Source organism: Maylandia zebra, linkage group LG10 (assembly GCF_041146795.1).
Source record: "Maylandia zebra isolate NMK-2024a linkage group LG10, Mzebra_GT3a, whole genome shotgun sequence".
NCBI classification, from domain to species: Eukaryota; Metazoa; Chordata; class Actinopteri; order Cichliformes; family Cichlidae; genus Maylandia; species Maylandia zebra.
Window position 1 is genome coordinate 16,129,374 of NC_135176.1, and position 14,800 is coordinate 16,144,173.

Here is a 14,800-nt window from a genome sequence, read left to right on the forward strand (position 1 = left end):
TGCACAGCAAACAATGACACATGCAGCCATGCACAGGTAGGCAACACTACTTACACATACTATGTGCCATACTTTCAGGGAAACACACACACAAACAGGGAGAGTTTTCCTGAACAGAACAATGGCTGACAAGGATGGATGTTCTGGATTCTAGCTGCTTAAGGATTATGTGAATGGGTCTTCTCAGCACAAGATAAGCCAATAAGACCTTTTCTTGGACAGCATATTTGGGCTGCTGGGATGCAACTTTTAGGAATCCTCTTTCAGTCACACCATCTATGCATCTACCAAAGCTGAGGCTTGCACATATTTGCTGTGAAAATAACGATGCAGAGTAAAGATGTGGCGAGACTAAATGAAAGTGGGGAAATTGAGTAAGAGAGAGAGAGAGAGACAGAGAGAGAGAGAGAGAGAGAGAGAGAGAGGGGATGAGAGGAGTCAAACGGCTGTATGTGATTTACAGTCAGGCTGGCTACACATGTCGAACCACTGATATTCAGTAGCCACAGCTCCTGTTACTATTACTTCTGTTTATCTTGTCATATTGGTCAGCTCAAATGAAAATGAGACACTTTTCATTACAGCCTGACACCTCCACGCATTACATTCATTTTCCCCTGTATTATCTGAATCTATGTCAACCATTCATGCAGTCGCTTTTTTACATCCACAATCTCACATGCATTCTATTTCGCTTACACCCCCCTGGCAAAACTTCTCTCTCCCTCATCCATATCTATTAGCAAAAGTTCCACTTAATAATTATGTCTACATCAATACCAGTTTTAACCAGAGTTCAAACAAGTGAGGTCTTTTAATGCAGAAACTGATCAAATAATAAATGTGGATTTTTTTTTTTTAGATCAGCTTTTAATAAATAAACAATTATGTTAGGGTAATCTGTAATTGATGGTGTTTTGGCATTGAATTCTCCAGAAATTTAGATGATACCACCAACTAATTCTGATCCGAGCCACCCAACCACCACAGGCTGGAGATTTTAGAGAATTAGAGATGTTAAAGATGCTCTGAGTCCAGTGTTGTCGCTGGTCTGACTAATTCTTAAAGCAATAAATATCACCGATTAAAAGTCTGATCGGAACATCTTTACAGCAGATAAGCTTTAATTCCTGCAGCACCAACCTGTAATAGAAGAACAAGCGACATAATGACACAATGTTCCTGTGAGAGAACTGATGATGAAAGTGCCACAAAGAGAGGACTAATTATCCAGATAGAAGGGAAAATTAAACAGGCCGACACATTTACAACACAAAACAGTGAAATATCACAATCAACCTAGCAGATCTTGCTTCCTGTTTTTGGAACAGGAAGCAGATTGTTGTATTCTTTCTGGGTGAATACTCAATCTGAAAAAGGTTTTGGTAGCGCTGTGGCGTAAAATGTTACATTTTTGGGAGTCCAGAACAATTAAATAAAAAATATTGGCTGTAATAGTTACACCTGCTATTACTGTACCAAGATATGTCTACCATTTGAGAGCATCACAACATTTCTGGTGCACATGGGAACAGTACCATGTAGGACATAGCTTTCAAACGCTGTTTATCTACTTAAATTTTTTTTTTTTTTTTTTTAGGCCTGCCATTTCTTTTTTTCTGCTCTTCTTTTTTTCTGTACACATTTCACAATATATCGAGATATGGCAAGTTTGTGGCTAATAGCTCTCTGGACATTACTTTGTTGGTAAAAAAAAAAGAAAAAGAAAAAATATATATATATATTAGATATATAATTGCCTTTCGGAATATGTTACCTTTTGCATTTCTCAAAGATTCAACAAAAAACTGCTAAAATTATGCATTTTACCAGGCTGCTAGTAACAAAGAGGCTAGAAATGAGTTTAAAATTGTTTCTTTACTAAATTGTTTGATATGTGCAGAAACATCACTGGTTCATCCTCTGAGCTAGATAGCTGAGTTTTAAATGGCTTAACAAATAAAAATACATTTCTGTAAAATTGGTCAGAAGCTGGGCGGCTGTAGCTCAGGAGGTAAAGCAGGTCCTCTACTAGTCAGATGGTTGGTGGTTTAACCCCATCTGCTCCAGTCTAAATACTAACCCTAGTGCTATATTAGAACCAGTCGGTTTACTATAAAAGGCCTGGATTGAAAATGAGTGAAAATGCAGCAAATGTCCAAAGAAAAACTTTGAATGTTGGATGGATGACTTTGCACAGTACTGCATGTCAATCACACTGCATGTGTGAGCTGTTCTTTTGATATTCAGTATCTTTGATCTCTTAATAGACATTTTTTTCAAACTGTAAAAGGTTAAGACGTGAACATCCTTAGCTTTAGGTTTTTCATCCCAAACACCCAACTCCTGTTTGCTTTGGAGAAAGAGCAAAGCTTCGTCTCTTTTCAGCTCTGTGTCACAAACAGGGAAATACTCAGCCAGCTGTATTTATATTCCTTGCACATGTACCTTTTGTTTAAGAGCAGGTGACTTGTGTTTACTGCTACACAACCTTTTTACAATCCCATCTTGCAACATCTGTTCACATCATTTCGGGTTGGCTAAACTGAAGCCCTGTCTTTATATCATATATTCTATTCTATCAAATGTATAAAAGTATGCACATCATATTTTAAACTCTACAAGCTAATAGGTGATGAAAATTAAGCATGTAAGATTTAAGAGGTTCAGTGCCCAAGTGGGCCTTACTTGCCTTTCACTGCTGTAGATGCCTGGAAGTCGTCTGTAAGTCACCCCATGTAAATGAATTTCACAGATTCATTAGACCTGGTGAACAATGTTAATCACCAAAGGAAAAAAATCTTTTCATATTCTAGCAACGACCACATCTTCACTTTATACTTGGATGCTTGAGAAAGCAGAAAAGTAGCACAGTTAGATTTAAGACATTAAAAATGCTTGGAAACACTTTTAAAAGCCCCTGAATCTAGATTGCAAGATGTTGATGGCAGCTTTAATTTAGTTATCTGATTAGGCTCTGGGGAAAGCTCTAATAAGTTGAAATTGCAGCGGGTATGGCTAGAGGCACTGAGTATGACTTTGTGTCGCCACACACCAAAGTGTTTCTCTGCTGTAAAGGCCTTCCATTTATTTGTCATATATCTAATTCAAGACTGCAGAATATGCACTTTCTGCCATTCTTTCCCTCCTATTTCTTGTTTATGAGGTTTCTTTCATTAGAGTGGCTTTTTAATTACTGTTCCCTCGCTCTTTATGGCCTTGTTTTTTTCTTCTGTTTTTTATCAAAGTACTTCTTTGATAGTTTTATAAGTTGCACCACTGGCTGTGTGGTAAGCAGATTAATAGGAGAGTAATGTCATTAAAATGGTAATGTGTAGACTTGGGAGAGATGCTGAAAACAATAATACTCCATTTGATTAATGACACTCCAAAGCATGAGCATGCACAATAAATGTAAACGCACACAAACAAACAAACACACACACACACACACACACATACACACACACACTCCAGTGATTTGATTTTTCCTCAAACAAACTTTTTTCCATTTTAAAATTTTCATGTTTGATGCTTATGTTTCATTTTTCATTTCAGATTCATTTATATGGCATATCCCTTTTAGGCAAAGCACTTTTCATCTTGCTTTTTATTCCCACACACTCTCATGGATGTCACTAAACTAGCATGAATGGCACTTGGCTAACCATGCAATTTGTGTTTCAGCATCTTGCCTAAGGACACTTCGATTTGTGGGTAGGAGGAGACAGGGATAAAACCACCAACTATGTGATTAATGGACAACATTCCCTAATGTGTGAGACTATATTTATTTTTGAATATTTTCAAATTCTAGGTTTACTTTAGCAAGTAAATAAACACATTTGAATCTCACTTTCATTTAATTTTACTACTATAAAGGGGGGGAAGCCAACCTGTCTCAGTTACCACTGGTTTGTGGAAAATTTCTCTTCTCCAACTCATAAAACCCAAAGTGACATATGTGAAAAAGAGAAAAAGGTCAAATAAAAATAAGACAAACTACAAAGAAGACAACTTAAAAAGAATCAGTAGCCATCCATCATTGCTGTTGTTTCACCAGATCATTTTTATAGACACGTAAAAGCACACAACAGGGGTTATTGCTCTAAAATAGTATGAAATTTCTATTTAAGTTTTAGTAAATGTGTGGGGAAAATATCTCTTACCGTGTTTCTCTAATCTGAAAATGCATTTTATTTATTTTTTTGCCGGTGATGCTGCCTTAACAGTAAGAACTGTTTTGGATTTAAAGTATCTGAAGTAAGATTTGTAGTTCTGAAAAGTCAGGGCACTAGCAGTGCACTGCAGTGGTGAGTCCTATGGGACGGGGAGCATGAATGTTAACGTTTTTATTGTATAATCTTGCTTTTGGTTCAGTGTTTTTCTTTCTGGTCAGGGATCGAATGAAGACACAGTAGGGTACTGATAAAAGAATGACTGCATCTAAATTTGTGTCCAGCGTGTTCTGATCTTTATATAAACACACAGTTTCTGGTGTCGTTTCTTTGGTACATGAATAAAATGAGTGAAAGGTAAATTGAGAAATACTCTAGGAGATATTTGTTATGCACCAGATAATTAGGACTTAAATTACAACGTATTTAAAGCTCCTAGGGGAAAGAAATATATGCCTTGTTTTCTAAACATTAATGGTTAGGTGATTATGTTTAAACCACACATATAAACAGTGGAGTCGAGTTTTTAAATTATAATGTAAGGGTTTTAAAATACTTGTTCATCAGGCAGCATTAGAGAAAGAAATTGTGCACAAGCACACACACACAGGATATAAAACAGCACAATAGTGGTGGAGATGTCATTATAAAATGCTGTTGTGGATGCTTTTCTAATGAAATGTGGAGCTGTCTGTGCAATGTCTATGCAATCCACGGTTTCCAACCAACCAAGGACACAGAGTGAGTGAAATCAAAACAAAGACAGAAAGGGAGTAGAGAATAGGTAGTTCAGAGAGACTGATTATTTTTAAAAGAAATGAAAAGGATTGATTTATAGCATCTTTTGGTTTTCAACACTAGGGATGTGCAGACATGGTATAAGCCAGTATTTGCCATACTTGCAACTAAGATGGCAGTCATCAGTCTGTTGTGTCCCATCACTCCTTATTTCTGGGATTGAGTGCAAAGACTTTGTATGATTGATTTTCTACTCATGATACGACTTACTGTGTTTCCCTCTTACAACATGGGGAATAAAAGACAAAAATACGTAAGTAATGGCTATTTGCCAAACTGGTATTTTAAACATTGGCGTCACCCCCAAATTTCACAAACAGAGCATCCTATTCAAAGCCTCGCTTGGGCTTTAAAGACCATGATAAATAGGCTAGGTGAAAAATCACATGCATTTTCCAAAAAACTCTCATATATATTGACAACCATAGTAATGCTATTCTCTATGGTTTTTTTACTTGAGCAGTATCCACACTTTCCTGGAAATCTGATTTAGTGACTCTTCTGCAAACCAAACAGATGCCACTTTGGAAGAACTGCATTCAAAGTCATCATGAAGTTTAGCAGCAGGGATTGTTTTACTTGTGCTACACACCCTGGCCTCCACTTCATTTCTTACCTGGCTCCAACATATAGGGCATGTTACTTGCCGTCTGTAGCTATTGTTAAAAAAAGAAGAAGAAGAAAATTCCATGAAATGTCCATAAAAGCCGCCAATTTAATATACAATGCTGGTTCCTACAAACGGGGTTATCCAGTACCAGCAACCTGCGTATGTGCATCTGTGGGCGTTTATTGGTGCAAATAGGAAACAGCTGGCAAATAATCAAATAATGACCAACAGTGACAGATAAAGGGAATTTAGGGTTTCTCCCAGTCTTCCAGCATCGAAACAATTCTGCACAGCTATGCCTGCTCAAAATGGCTCTGTGGGAATAAATCTAGCTCCTGGGCTACTGCACTAGATACAGGACAACACCATGTGAGCACAGCCCACACACACTCTAATATGTCTGCTTCGCTGTGTTTTTCTAAAAAATATAAGCGAGTATGCATTGGATCATTTAATTCAATCCATTATTACAATACACAGGGTATACAAACACAAGTCACAAAGTAAAAACAAAAAACTAATTCTCAAACGGACTGTACATTTTTTTTATGGATTTTAAACAGAGACCTCAGGGTGCCTGGAAGAGGGGGTTGATGCTTTACAGCCAGGACAGCATGACTGGGAGGTAGTCTCTCATCACTTAACAGGCCTGGGCCCTTACAGACAGCACTCCGTTCGTCAGCCTGTCAGAGGTCCAAAGCTGACCCTGCAGAACCCCTTTGGCTCTGGCTAACAGCGTGCCAAGAGGCTGAGGAAAACGGCAAATCCAGAGCCTCAAAGAGGCTTCTGTCTCTGTCGTTACTGGTTAATATCTAACCATTCACCAGTAAATTTCACATAAGGAAGCACTTAAGAGGACACTCACACATGAGGCAGTCACAAAGAAGAGAAAAGATCCTTTCAAATACATTAAGTATTTGCGGGTATTATTTATCTATACATCTTGTTTGACAGTGCGCTTTCACTGATTGGTGATATAGGCACATAAACAAACATAAACACAGACATAACACAAATCCTGTGCGCTGGCGTTCGGTTACTTTGCACTATACTGTGCCGTAGGCTTGGAGTCATGCTACATTTGAGGCACAACAAAAATAGAATGTGACTAAAAGAAAGCCAAACAATATCAGCCTCCAAACCACAACTGTGCCCGTAGCAAGGGAGAATGACATGTCTGAGCACTTGCATACATGCACGCGCACGCACACACGCACACACACAAATACTGCTCTGTAAGAACAAAGGACAGGAGGGTGAAAAGAGTGCGATGCCACATCAGCAAATACACCCCAGCATGCCAAAAATGTTACACGTGACCTTGGTCAAAGGTGTGCACCTGTAGGCGTGTGAGATCCACGCTGATTACATCTGACCTGCATGTGGCTGAGACACTGACATGGGTTGAGATCAGAAAGACACCAGCAGCTGAGAGCAAGAATTATATGTGTTCGGTGAGTAATATGTATATAAGTATAATTCACAAGTGTTTTTTAATTGTTGTGTTTTTTGAAATATCCCAGCAGCAACAGTAAGCTAAAAGAAAATGTGTATATATGAGAATTTCTTTTAAAGTGGGTTAACGAAATGTTAAAAAGGAAAGCTATTTCTAGCATCTGCATAATGCATATGAAAATGCCATTAAATAAAAGGGTATACATTAATTCAGTTATAAATTCTGTTATGGTTATAAAAATATATGTATATGTCTGAATCAGATGTTGGCAGCACATGCCTCTGCTGATGACTATTCTCTGCTGCACTGGCAGAAGTAAATCTATTAAAAACCAAACACTGTACAGCTTTCAAAAGCTTTGGCCAAGGCACCCTAGACTAAAACAGATGTGATTTAAAGACAAATACAAAATGCTGAAAATCAGTCTGACAATCTGATCAGCACAGACCGGACTATTGTATCCACAGAATCTTCACAACACTGATTTCGAACTGGGCAAAATGATCGCTTGCGGTATGTTAAAAGTTGTCACGGTTTCATCTTTACTAACAAAGTCACGGTTTCCTTGGATTGATTCGTCAATTGTGAAAGAAGCTCGCAGCAACCACTTCACAACCTGCTACAAATGTATGATGCATAGCAATGTGGTAGTGGGTGGGAGCGGGTGGTTGGATAAGGAGCAAGGGGCTAAGGGACGATGTGGGTGTGAACTGCAGAAGCAAGTTTCTAATCAATCCAGGGATGTATGTTATCTTCCATTGTTTTCCCTGGAGGGGTTCTAGTAAGCTGTGTACTGTAGGAGCAAAAGACCACTTATGGCCACTCTATAATAGCGGGGTTTATGTGAGGCTGAAAAGTAGATGAAGCCCAGGGCACGCACACATACACACACACACAATAAGAGGGGCCCCTCGTTACTCATGCATGACCAGTCCATAATGCACTTCTGCGCTTTCACTCACCGTTGGCAGGACAACAGAATTACTGAGAAAAAGGATTTGGGAAGGCAGAATTTGCCAAGACTGTGGGAACAGCCAGATTCCTTCTTATACCACAAAAGATGGAGGACGAGCTGCTCGACTCTCTCATTCTCTGATACAAACTTTCAGAGCAATGAAAGTATTATCCTTGTATCACCTTCTTTTCCTGAGCCCGGTGCAGCAGTGAAAGTACTTTTCCGCTTGGATTGCATGCAAAACATTTGCACATAAAAAGGTTGGTTAAATGGAAATTACACAAGTAAAACATGGAAGTGTGTCTGGGAAACAGAAAATGATGCAAAATGATTGCACCTGCAAGTCATATAGTTTTAGCTATGTGTAAATACGTGCGTGCGTGCGTGCGTGTGTGTGTGTGTGTGTGTGTGTGTGTGTGTGTGTGTGTGTGTGTGTGTGTGTGTGTGTGTGTGTGTGTGTGTGTGTGTGTGTGTGTCTATGCATGCCAAGTTTTCAGCTCTGGCTGAGCATTGATCGGTCTATCTCCCTACAAAGCAGATGTGAGCAGACAACTAATGGAAGAGCTAGCCTCAATTAGCCCACTGACTGATGGGAAATGTGATTTCATTTAGTTGTCACTACAGAGACTGTAAACAAGTCATGTTGCCCTGCTAGGAGACATGGCAAAAGGAAGCAGACGTACACAGTGAGACAGACAGGAAGAGGGGTTACGTTAGAAAGATGAAGAATCCCTTTTCGTTTCTTGATAGCTGTGACTACATCAGTGTGTGTGTTAAAAATCTGACGCAGTGTCACCACTTTAAATACAACTTTTCATTCAATGGCCATTACATAAAACGTCCAGATAAACTGATCGAGAGCTTTAGACATTTAAAACTGAGATTTTAAAAAGGGCAATTTTCTCGCCTGATTATGATTTCAGATTTTTTTTCCCTGTGTGACATTTACTGTGGCCTTTACTAATTTGTGCCACGTTTGATTTTCTTTCTGACATATATACAAACAAAAATATGTTTTCTCCAATGCTAAACTTTTAAAAAAAATGTGTTTTTCATAATAACAAAATTTAAAAAAGAAGTTATTAAACGTCAGAATTTCCAGGTGTCAGCTTAGCTTCCGGTATGAGCTGATGATTACATGCCACAATATGCTTTCCTGTCTGGTCTCCACTTTCCTATGTAATAAATACAAATAATGATAATAATAATAATAATGAAAAAAAAAATGAGTTGCCGTACACCCACCTGTGTTTACCTGACATATTTTACCTTACTAAAAAAAGCAGGCACAGCAGATTTATATAAAAATCGTTATCAATTCACCAGTTAACAAGACATCAGCAATCTTCTCTTTTCTCATCTCCATAATTATTCTACTAACTGATTTGAAGCTTTGCTTATACTGAGGCTGCTGGCTTGTGGCTAGCTCCGAGTTATGGGTAGCTGTACCTTTAACCACTTTTCCTTTTCCTTTGTTAGCTTGTTTAAGAAGTCTGTGTTCAGCTGGGTGAGGGTGATTTAAATGTCTGAAAAGGTTTATTGTTGCAGGAATGTTCATTGTGGTCGGCGGTTTACTTTGGTGAACTTTGTGTCTTCACTCACAGTGAGGAGCTGCAATGCTAATGACATGTTAGAATGTCATGTCATGTCTATGAGTGTGCATGTTGCACATGAATGGACAGGCTCCTAATTTGATATATGGGTCACTGACCTGTCGGTCACCAATCCCGGCCACGGTCACTGAAAATTGGCTAATTCCAGTCCCTGGCTCATTGGACACTAATTTAAAATGAAGAAATATGTTAGCATGCTCAAAAGCCAATGAATGGGAACTAAACATATAATGCATTTTTTTTGTCACTACAAGGTAGCAGCACATTTGAGTCAATAGTTGCTCAGATGTCATGTTTAATATTATTTTGTTCCTCTACAATTAGCAGCATTCAAATCAAACCATAACCATATCAAAACAAGCAATGACGTGCCCAACTTGCATCATTTTATTGACTAGATAAACAGCTTTCTGTCTTTAAGAAGAATGTGTCATTTCATTTAATGTGGTATAAGATAATCTGAAATGCATTCATGAATTTTCCACACTGTTGGGTGCCTTTTGGTGCTCCAACTATACATTTTGAATTAGATTTCTCAACACCTTCATCTTCTTATCATATTTTAAGTCAAATTCATTAATGCCAATGATATATTTAAAATCTAGGTAGAAGCCAAAATCCAAAAGTTATTTTAGAAAGCTTTAAATACAATTGGTGTTTATAGGCTATATGCATATTGTGCAGTGCAAGACACAAAAATGCCTAGCTGTAAATTATCTAAGCCTTTTGAAATTATCTGAATGCACATAACCTTTAAGCAGCTGAACTGGCCTTGTGCAGATTTAAAGCTCAAGTCTTGCTTTATCCAGGGATAGTCAGATAGAGAACACAAGTGTAAAGGACAAAAAATGAAACCTGGAGAACATAGCTTTGTAGTGTAACAGTTACATCAGTACAGCCTGGGTACATTCTGACAGAAACAGAGCACTGCATGTATACCTCAGAACAAAGAAAATTATATGTCATGGTCTATAAAGAAAACCCTCTATCTATTTTCAGAGACAGTATCCTTGTGGCTTATATCATTATGTGGTCAATGTAGAACACTCATGATGTCACCCCCTTCTTTTCAGCCAGTGTTTTTGTTTCTTTGCTGTAGGCTGGCTGCAAAAGATAAAGCTACTTTAAGGACACAGAGTTCCACTTACGTATTTGACCAGGACAGTGAACCAAAATAGAACAGAAATAACATAATGATATAGCAGACCTTTACAGCTGTGAAGTACCATTTTATCCCGCTAATGCCTATCTGATTGTTAAAGACTTGCTGTGAACTTGTGCAGAAAGTAAAAAAGGTTAGTCACTCAATCAATTTCTGTTAGAGATCTCCTGCAGCTGTTTAAGATACCACCGTTAGTCTGGAAAACAGTGCTCAAGGCAATCAGAGGCCACTCTGAGGAAACTAAAATATGAATAATATTTTGCTCTGTTTACTGTATAAATCAACAAGTGTTATTTAATACGTTTTTAGTACACATAAACTGTACTAACAGGGGACAAATATATACATCGAGGTCACTTTTTACCAGCTGATTATTATGTTTGGATTAGTTTGTGTCATGATCCTGGGTCATTTGATCCAGCGTTTTGAGTTTTAATATATTTTGATGTTTATGGTTTATGTTTAAGTTCATTAGCTAAGTTCATTTCTATTTTGCCTATGTTGCCCTGTTATAGTTTATTAGATTCCCCTTGTGTCTTCACCCCTGTATTTTGCCCTTGATGTGTTTCATGTCTGCATGTCTTATGTTGTCAAGCTCGTGTTGTCAATGTCTGCGTCTCATTATGTTTCCTGTTTTATTTTGAAGGGGTCCGTCCCATGTTCATTGTGTTTAGTTTCATTTCCCTTGTGGCGTCATTATGTTCATTCTAATCAGCTGTTTCAGCATTTGTTTCCACTTCCCCTGATCATCTCCTGTGTGCATTTAGTCTGTGTTTTCACTCAATCCTTGCCAGGTCGTCTGTTGAGTTTTCGTCATGTTTCCAGGGTTTTTCATGGTCAGGTTTTTTAATCATGTCTTTGTCTCTTATGTTTAGCATTTAGTTTTTCCAAGTTTATTTCTAATTAGTTTTGCCTCAGTGTGCATCCAGCTTTTGTTTAGTATCTTTTCCCAGCCACAAATAAACGGCTTGCCTTTTGTTAAATTATAGTTTTGTTTCAAGTGTCTGCATCTGGATCCTCTTCCTCCCTCCACATGGTGTGCCAGTGCAAACCTTGACAGTTTGTGCACAAACTATTGTGAATATTCTGTGCACATACTTAGGACATAGTTACAGTTGGAAAGATATTCACAAATTCAAACATCACAGATAAATAAGTGAAAGATCATAAAAACATTATTGAGTTCAGTGTTTTAATGAAGGAATGGATCATTCTCTCAACAAAACACTGGTACCAAAACACCGGCGTCTGTATGGTCATTTCCAACAGCTGCCCAGATTTTCACTAGGCTGCTCTGCTCGTACTGTTACACATAATTTGAGACTAACAGCAAACTTGACACACAGGTACATCTTAGGTCCATGAAGGTTCTTATCTAAATCAGATATTGTCTCATCGTGTTGCCTAGCAACCACCTACCAGTGTTAAAATGACCCATTTGTAGCATCATGCTCTGATATCACCATCAAAAAGCATTTGCATCATTTCAATAGCGATAAAATTTAATGTATATCCACAAAACATTCAGTATGCTTGACATATTATGGCGTCATTGCGTTGCCTAGCAACCACCTAAGACTAAACACACAGTCTATAATCACAGATGAAACAATACTATAACATGGGCACACATTAGTTCTGAGAAACCTGAAACATCCCTAAATAGTAAACTTGGCCTGACTCTGGTGAGTATGGGTGCTACAAAAAAACGAAAGACAAAACAAAACTGGTCTGCAGCCACAAGATGACTACCACAAGACAAGTGGACAGGCGACTACCTACAAAGCGCAACATCAAGATGCGACAAAAATAATCTAAAAGCTTCAAACTTGTTGTTAGGAACACCTTTTTGTTATTTTTACCTCTTTTTGTCCTCCCAGGTTTAATAGCTGTGAATCTATCAAAAAGGCCCAATTAAAGTAGAATCACTAATCAGATGGGTATGTCTCTTACTCAACTGTCCATATGTCACTTGCTGAATAAATGGCTGCTGTACATTGCTCTTTTGCTTTTGTCAACCAGTCTCCAGACAGCAGTCTATGGAGATTATAAATGAGAAAGAAAGTCTTAAAATAATAATCATTAATAATTAATAGTTAACTATTAACACACCTAATTATACACTATGTGCCACAGTATATAAATATCCAGTGGAAGTCACTTCTGTGATAGCCATGATTGAGTGCTCTTTTTTAAGAATAAAATTTAATTGTCACCTCTGTCTCTGGTAAATCAAATTCACAAAATGTGCTCAGAATCCAGTTCACTGCTGTCCAAATTACCTACGGATAACAGCAAAACAAAATCAACTGTAGTTACTCACCACCTTGTGGGTGCTGTAGTAAAACTTTAACGTCTGACAAGGACATCAACATAAATTTTCCCAAACTTCACAGCTTCTTTAATTCGGTCACAGGATCTGCATTGCCATTGGTATGCAGTTTCCACTACACTGCAAAACTCAGCGGTGCTTGTTAAAACACTTTTCATATCTACGCAAGTGCAATGAATGGTGTCTGACAAGGGCGCTTGTCAGCCAATTGGAGTATTCTTATAAAGGAAGCACCCTGGCAAGATGAAAGCCAAGGGTGACACTGGAGAGAGTGGTGTCGGGGGTGAGAGAGAAACGAAATATCCAGGAGAGAGATGGTAGAAGAGCGAAAGGAGATGCAAAAAGAGAGACAAAGTAGTGAAGTGAAAACATGTGACACAACTTTCTTTCTCGACTGAAACACATTTGCATTGCTGCATTACTAACTGGAGGGCAGCCCAGCAGCTTTCACATCCGGGGGTCTGCATGTTTCATAAAACTATAAGAATGACTGACATCAAAATCTATATGCTATGTGTGTGCTTTGTATGAATTGCTGAAACTTAAATAGAAAACCCAACCTTTTTTTCCTGCATTCACATAGCAGAAGTGATACAGACCCTGTGAGGCTCCATCTCTTCATTGTGATATATAATAAATGCGTCAAACTCTTTGTGAATACCACTTGCGTTTGTGAGATGTTGTGCCTGAGTTTAGGTGTTTGAGGACAAGTCTGAAGATGTGTCAAGTCTCATTTCCTGAATATTTCATGCGTGGCTGCTGTTCTTTTTTTTGGGGGCTCTCTTATTTTTTCCCCCCCACTGCACTGGGGAATTCCTCTATTCTCCCCTCATCCATCCTGTTACCACCACATCCTCTGAATTCTCACATTCCCTCACCCTCCACCCATTTTGTGTCGCAGGCACTCACAGTGTTTTGCTGTAACCCCCATTCCTGTCTCATGTCATCTTATCATAGTGAGACCTAAAGACAGTGTTGACACAGCAGTGGCCAATAGCATGTCATACAGAACACCAGCCAAGCCACAGGCACAACAAATACTTGCATAGCATCTGAAAACAACCCATCACCTTCCCCTGGTGAATTCTCTGCTGTCTTTGCTTGCGCCTTCCTCCTCGGTTCTGCTTTCTTGTTATCTCTTTTATCGAGGTGGCCTCCTTTGAATGATAAGTACCCACTGGATATCAGGAGAGCTGCTACTTCAGGAGTTATGCTGCTAATTTTGAGAATCGAGCTGGAAAGGGATGAAAGCAATGCAAGCGGTCCAAGCAATCATTCTGTTTGGTGTAGTGTCATACTTTAAAGGCCCAATTTAATACAAATTAACAAGTAAATGTCTACTTGCTTCGAGTTAATTCAGCCCTAGTCTCTGATACGTCTTGCTTAATTTTTTTTTCTTCCCAAGGATGATATGATTTTTTTTTTTTTTCAAACAGCGCCTTGCTGTGCTGTGCTGTGCCACGCACAGAAATAATGTACCATAATGTCAGTGATTTCAGCATTTCACTTAATTTAAACTGGAAAAGTGGCGTTGATTTTAAATGTCATATTTGCTATCTGTGGGAGGGACATGCCTATACATGCTGCAATGTCTCCTTGTAAACATCATGAATGTGCAAGTAGTGTGCGAATTAGCAGCGCTAGAGTACAAGTGCAAGACTGCAATTAATCAATTGCATGACTATCTTTGACTTAT

General features: G+C 38.5%; 1 protein-coding gene across 2 annotated transcripts in view; it reads right to left on the reverse strand.

Annotated features, from left to right (window-relative positions):
* The window catches only part of cadm2a (cell adhesion molecule 2a), a 221,229-nt gene that overhangs the window by 192,784 nt on the left and 13,645 nt on the right, over nucleotides 1-14,800 (reverse strand). The gene's annotated exons all lie outside the window — the stretch shown is intronic.